Below are 7789 nucleotides of genomic sequence, written 5' to 3' on the forward strand. Positions count from 1 at the left end.
AGGCCGTCCCAAACTGGCTGAGACTTCTTAACTATCAAAGAGGATAGCCTCCATCAGTAATCAGCTGAGTTTTGCTCAGCGCATATATAATACTAGAATGGGCATCGGTCAATATGACACTAACTCTTCTCAACGGAACCCACGCCAGCTAGACAGCACATTCCTCGGCGGTAGGTCAAGGCAACACCTACAACCTAAATGGTGCTAGTTCATAAATTGAGTACTCACAACACAACATGAATGTCCGCGCCGGCTAATAATGCTAACTGCATGTTTTCAACTGTAGGCATCAAGGGCACGAGCAGCCAACTGTCCCTTTCCTGAACGCCGGCAACCGACCAACCCGCCGTCCGACGTCGGATCTCCTGATGGGCAATCGTGCTGAGAACCCCAGCAGACTCGCTCAGTAAACCATCGGGAGACACACAATTGTGCCAATTAATTTCAGTGGCTCCCCTGTATTAGCATTTTTGTTGAACTGGGGCTCAGACGTCTCCTTGTAAAGCCTTCACTTTACAACGGATGTGGGTGGATCTAGAAGTGTACCAACTATTAAGACTATCTAGGAGTGTCAAGGGTCCCAGAGAACCTCATGCGAGGTAAAACTCAATTTGCATTCTCCCAGAGTATGATTAGTCCATAGGCTTCTTTGTCCGAGAATTTAACGTTTCCCAGGGGATATTTTGCTTGGTATGGACGTGTTAGGAACGTGTCATTTCACACTTTCTCACCATAACCAGTCCTCCTTCAGCTTTCTTATCATTAATAAGTTTCATTTGCCAGTACACTTCACAGAGACACAGTCATTGCACGTAGTCTTTTTTCAGAGCCGACTGTTGCAGCACAGAGCTAGATGCTTCAGCCGCTAAGTGTCAGGCCACAGCAGCTCTATTAACACAACCATTGCGAACAGACTTGCCAATTCAAAAGATCTGGCAGACACTTTTCTCGGTTGATTCACGTCATTTTCATGTTCATCGACCACATCCATTCCGGTAAAAGCTGCAAGTTTTGTCAATGTAGGGTCTCTCTAGGGATGTTACAGGAGGATGCCGTGTTTCTGATCTCAAGGTGGTACTACGTTTATGGGTCCAAACAGTGTGCAAAAAATCACGCCACAAAGAAATGCGATTTGGGTCGATACTATTGGCCGCAAACCCCTCACTCATTAAAATGTTGTAAGAGCTGAGGTTATGTTTAATATGGTGTGTCATAACTAGAAGTTTGCACCGTGATGGTGGTGAGGTTGGCTCTCCCTCTTCTGGTCGAGAATCCCCGGGTTGCCAGGCATCGCACAGTTGAGCATCTCTGGTCGAGCCAGTATGATTTTGAGCACCCATACCTTTGGCAGAGGATGACTTCGATTGTGCTTATGGCCTCTATGATTTGGTATGAGGATGACCATTTCCCATCTTCCTGATTTGACCTCTCTCCATCACACGCCTGTGCAGTAACTACACATGGATAAGCCAGACACTAGTGTAGGTAATAAAGTGGAGTTTTGTCCCATCACAAGGACTTCCTTAGTTTAGATCCTTTACTAACTCACCTTCCTATCGAGTCTCGTTCTAAGTTGGAAGACGTGTTTGTATCAATTCCATTACTTTTTTATGGGGATAAAACAAGCATTCGTACAGTGCCTGGTTTTCAGCACATCATAATTACCTCTGAACTAAGCAATCTGGTTACGCGTCATTGGCGCTATCCACATGCCACTCGCCAGGTCATCAGGGCAAGAGTGTGACGGATGCTAGAGGCTGGAGTAATTGAGCCTACAACATCACCGTGGCTCTCTCCTAGTTGTGCTGGTTTAAAAAAGAAAGATGGTTCGGTAAGGTTCTGTGTGGACTACAGAAACTTGAATTCTGGTTACCACACCTGACACGTATCCCTTCCTCCATAGATGAGCTGATCGATGCCTTAATAGCACATCTGTATTTACAGTGTTTAGGATTGCTAGAGCAGCTTATTGGAGTGTGGAAGTAGGCCCAGAATACGGCCTAAACGCTTTTCAATGACGGTCATCGTCCTTTTCCAGTTGTTAAAAACGCCTGCCTTTGGTCTTGCACAGGCACCGTCAACTTGTTCAACGTACCTGATGTATCCTATCCCCCTGTTCTAGCATGCTACTCTTGCATACCTTGATGACATGTAATCTATAGTTTCTCATTTGATCTCCGCCCACCTCAAACATCGTGGTGAGACTCTTGGTCTTCTCTCTAAAGCTGGTTTCAAGCTAAAACTCTTTCGAGTTTAACTTTGCCAAGAACAAGATCCGTTTCCTAGGGTTTGAAGTTTCTGGTGAAGGGTACCCCCGATCCATCTAAGTTGACAATTATGCTGAGAATGAATTCTCCTAGAATGTTGCAAGGTGTAACGACGCTTCCTTGTGCAACAGGCTTTTTTTCAGGAAGCACATAGATGGATATCTACAATTAGCAGGCTCTTGAACTCGACTCTAAAGATGATACACCCTTTCTTGGGGACAGAACGAAGAAAAAGCCTTTGAGATCTTAAAAAAGAAACTACTCACTGCGCCTATTTTACGTTCAGCCCGATTTCACCCTCGAATTTGAAATTCATCACGACGCCTAGCCAGATTGCCATTGGTGTCTGCTTTTTCAACGTGATTATGCTGAGTACCTCATGCCATTGGGTATTTTTTCCCCAAGCTCAAGGAATGCAGAATCAAGTATCTCCTGCCATTATTTGTGAGCGCTGGGAGGTGGAGAGGGTGTTCGGGTATTTGACCCATATGTTTATGGCCGGCCGATTTTAAGATCTTTACAGACCACAGTGGCCTCTGAACCATACATCTTACGCGCAAGACAAAGTCCCCATAGGCTGTCACGGTATGCTCACGACCTCTCTCATTATCAGTACGAGTTGTTGTACAAAGCAAGTGCTGTGACCAATGTAACCCTGACGTTGCTCTCACTGCCCTGTTTGTAGTTTGATATCACAAATATGGAGCCTACAAAACTTAGGTAAGCTCAAATTGGCTGATCCATTGTGGGCTGAATTCTTTCGTAACCTTCAGGAGGAAATCTTACGCTAAGAAACGGTACCCACTATCTCTCTATCCGAATTTGAATTACAGCTGGTGTATTTACAACATCAGACCCCTCCCATACTCGACTTCATCAGCTGGTGGTCCCTCAGTCTCTTAGAGCAATGGCCTTAAGCTTGCACATGGCCCTTTAAGCTGCTCATCCTGGTGTTCACCGACGTAACCTTAATCTTAGAATATGGGTATTTATTTTCCAATATGTTGAAATCTAGATTGTATGTCCGGGCTTGTGTAATTGCCAACCGGCCGCAGAGGAAACACTCAGAAAGTCCATAGAGTCCTTATCAGCAGCGAGATTCCCTATGGAGCGTGTCTCTGCCGATATCACAGATTTGGGCTTTCCCAAGGGCTTTCGCTAATTTCTTTTTAAACATCATTGATCACCACAGACGCTTTTTAGCACTTGATTCCCCTCAGGAATAAGACCTCCAGCCACTGTAACACTGCCCTTTTTAGCCACTGGAGATCCACTCTCATTTGGCCACCCTCGCTATCTACTCACAGATATGTCCAGAGTTTCACTGCTGGACTGTTTTCAGAGAGGTTTGCCAACATAATTTGCAGTCGCCCATCACTTAACCATGAGCGTTATCATCCGCAGAGCAATGGTATGATAGATGCGAACCAATCCGTAGTGAAGATGCTTTGGCTATGCTTGCTGAAAAGAACCACGCCGTTGGCCCAATATCTCTCACTGTCGTCCTGGGCCCACTCCTTCCAGCCACCGGTCCTACAATGAACAGCCTCTGTTTCTATTATTGGCCCGACACTGCCTTTCCTTAACAACGAATAACTAATGAGTTTGACCATGTTTGAGCCTCTGAATTTCCAGGAGAGTATGAGAAAGCAAGAGATTTGGCAAGAGTAAACAGCTAAGCTGCACGGAAACATGGGCCAGGCAGATCCACGGGGTCTAGAGTCCTTTCTCTCCAACTTATAGGCATCCCTAGTAATGAGACGAATTCCTTCATCTGTCCGGGATGGGCCTCTTGTCCCGCTGGGTTTTGGCCTTGCCCATTGTGAGAAAACTAGGGCCAGTAGCTTTCCTGCTAGAAGGATAGATGCAGCCCCTACCGCAACGCCGTGCTCACACAAATGATTTGAAACCATGTGTCCCTCCTTTAGAGCTGACTTCGGACCTACGATCCCGACCCGAAGACGAGTCCTGTTGCCACAACATCCTATCTATGGGAAACTACTCCCTGAAGACAAGAATTGCTACTCTCGGTTCTGTTAGGGTCCATCAGACTGGGCGCCCGAAGTCGAAACTGACCACCCATGCTTGGTGTGACAGATGCTGTTAGATTCTCGTCGTAGATGATATCTAGGATTGGTTCTTTATATATTTGGTTTTTCTTTCATTTTTTTAGTTCGTTTAGAGACTTTAGTTTATTCGTTTTCCTTACTTATTCTCTTTTAATACTGTATTTTTCCACTTAGTTCATTCCATTTTTACCTAGTTCCATTGTTTTGCTATGCAAAAACTTTTACCTTGATCCTTTACCCTTGTCTGTTTATTTATATTTAAGTTCGTGGTTTTAAGTTCCTGGTTTTCGTTTTTTATACATTTTATGGTTCATGGTATTAAATTTCCTTGTAAGTGATAATATTGCTTTTAAATCAGTTTACTTGCATTTGTATTTTGTATATTTTACCTATATTTTACTTCGGTTTTAAAATGTTCTTTTTCCTCTTTTGCTTATCTTAGTTTCTTTATTGATCTTGTTGTCATTCCCTTTCGTTTTTTTTTCTCTTGTTTTAAAGCTCTTTAAGGATATATTACCAACTTATTTTTTTTCCTGTTTTATTTTGACGGTTTTACGTATATCCTGTTTTCATATGGCCATCAAAGATTTCAATAATCAGAACTTCATCCAGCTTTCACATACATTTAGTTTCACCACTGTTAGAGCAGGCCACTAATTTGGGTCAAACGTTTCAGGAGGGGCTCCCCATGATGCGTTGCCCGGGCTATATATATATATTATATTCATATAGTATCCATATATATAATATATATATAATATATGTATATATCTATATATATTATATTATATATATATATATATTTATATAATATGTATATATAGAAATATATATATATATATAATATATTGTATGTATATATATTTATTATCTATCTATCTCTATTCACTATATATATATATATCTATATATATATATATATATATCTATATCAGTCTACTGATATATATATATATCTCTATAATATCTTGTTATATGCATATATATATATATATATATAGATATTATATAATATATATATATCATATAGTATATAAATATCATACATACCTATATTAGATATATATGATATATCTCTATATAGATATATATATATATATATATATATATTTGGGTTTTAAAAAAAAAAAAAACAAAAATTTTTTTTTTGTTTTAAATTTTAAAAAATAATATTTCTATATATATATAGATATATATTTATATCATATATATATCTTTTATATATATGATACATATATTATTATATTATCTATATATATATATATATATATGCATATATATATATATATATATATATATATATATATATATATATAATATATATATATATATCTATATAGCTATATATACTATATATATCTATATATATATATATATTGATATATATGCAGACATATATGTATTTACCCGGGCAAAGCTCATGGGACCCTCCCTGAAAAGTTTTGACCCAATTATTGGCTGCTCTACATTGGTTGAAACTAAATGTATGTGAAGCTTTATGAATTTCTTGAATTTATTAGAAATCTTTGATTTCAAATGAAAAACATGGATACTATCGTAAAACCGTAAAATAAACAGAAAAAAATACAGTTGGTAAATAGATACTAAAAGAGCTTTAAACAAGAAAAAAAAAAACGAAAGAATTTGACAACAAATCAATAAATAAACTAAGATAAGCAAATAGAGAAAAAGTAAACATAAAACCGAAGTAAAATATAGGTAAATATACACAACTACAAATGCAAGTTAAATCTGATTTAAAAGCAATATTCACTTTACAGGGAAATTTACTCCCTGAACCATAAATGTAAAAGTAAAACCAGGAAATTAAACCACGAATAATATAAATAACGACAAGGGTAAATATGGAGCAAGGTAAAAGTTTTTGCATAGCAAAACAATGGAACTGAGGTAAAATGGGATGACTAAGGGAAATACAAGTATTAAATGATAATAAGTAAGAAAACGAATAAACTACAAAGTCTGACGAACTAAACATGAAAGAAACAAATATAAAGACAATCCTCAGATATCATCATACACTGAGAATCTAACCGCATCGTCCCACTGGGTGGTCAGTTTCGACCTCGGCGCCCAGTCTGATGGACCCTAACAGAACCGAGTAGCAACTTCTTCTCCAGGGAGTATTCTTCCCCATAAGATATGGATGTTTGTGGCAACGGCTCGTCTTCGGGCTCGGGCTCGTCAGGTTCCGAAGTCAAGCTCTAACGGTAGGGACACATGTTTCAAATCATTTGTTTGAGCAGGCGTTGCGTGTTTAGCGGCATCTATCCTCTAGCAGGAAAGGCTACTGCCCTAGTTTCTAACAATGCGGCAAGGCCCAACCCAGCGGGAACCAAGAGCCCATCCCTGACAGATGAAGGACTTCGTCTCATTACTGGACCTATAGTTGGAGAGAAAGTGACTCTAGACCCCTTGTTATACTGCCTGGCCCCATGTTTTCCTGTGCACTCTTACTGTTTCTGTTGCAAATCTCTTGCCTTTCTCATCACTCTCCTGAACTTCAGAGGCTTCAACATGGTCGAAACTCTATTAGGTTTAGTGTTTGTTAATGGAAAGTGCTGTGGGGTCGGCCTAATAATAAGAAAAAGGCTGTTCATTCGTAGACCGATGATGTAAGAGTTGAGGCCATACGCACGTGAAGAATATGGGCCACGGCGGGTTTCTTTCTCAGCAGCATAGCCAAGCATCCTTCACTACGCGATTGGTTCGCTCTATCATACCATTGCTCTGCGGATGATAAGCTATGGTTAATGATGGTCGACCTGCAAATTTATGGCAACCCTCTGAACAGTCCTCAGTGAACTCTGGACCATTACTGTGGTAGATATCGAGGTGGGACAAGAGAGTGACCCCAGTGTTCTAACAAGGTCAGTTTGTTACAGTGTGCTGATGTCTTATTCCTGAGGGGAATCAACTGTAAAAAGCGACTGGGGGGGTGGTGATCAATGATGTTTAAAACATAGCGAATACGCCTTTGTGAAAGCCGCCAAATCTGTGATTCGGCAGAGACACGCTCCTAGGAATCTCGCTGCTGATAAGCCCGACCCCCTCTAATGGAACTTTCTGAGTGTTTCCTCTGCGCGTTGGCATTCTCACAAGCCCGGACATACAATCTAGACTCTTTCAACCCTATTTGGAAAATAATACATATTTCTAAGATTCATGTACGTCCCGGTGACACCAGGATGAGCAGCTAAAGGGGGCCTCCTGTGCAACTTAAGTGCCATTGCTCTAAAGACTGAGACCACCAGCTGAATGATGGTCCGATCTGGGAGGTGTCTGATGTGTTAGCAAATTACCCCCTGCTGTATTCAAATTCGGATAGAGCTAGGGGTAGCCGTTTCTTAGGTAACGATTCCTCCTGAAATGTAACGAAATGACTTCAGCCCACACTCGTATCATCCATTTGAGCTTCCCTTCAAGTTTTGT

The 7789-nt window shown here is 40.5% G+C and overlaps 1 pseudogene; it reads right to left on the reverse strand.

Annotated features, from left to right (window-relative positions):
* Positions 1 to 6411: 6411 nt before the first annotated feature.
* Positions 6412 to 7450, reverse strand: LOC119571269 (annotated as a pseudogene).
* Between the last annotated feature and the right edge of the window lie 339 nt (positions 7451 to 7789).

This window comes from Penaeus monodon, unplaced genomic scaffold (assembly GCF_015228065.2).
Source record: "Penaeus monodon isolate SGIC_2016 unplaced genomic scaffold, NSTDA_Pmon_1 PmonScaffold_5708, whole genome shotgun sequence".
NCBI classification, from domain to species: domain Eukaryota; kingdom Metazoa; phylum Arthropoda; class Malacostraca; order Decapoda; family Penaeidae; genus Penaeus; species Penaeus monodon.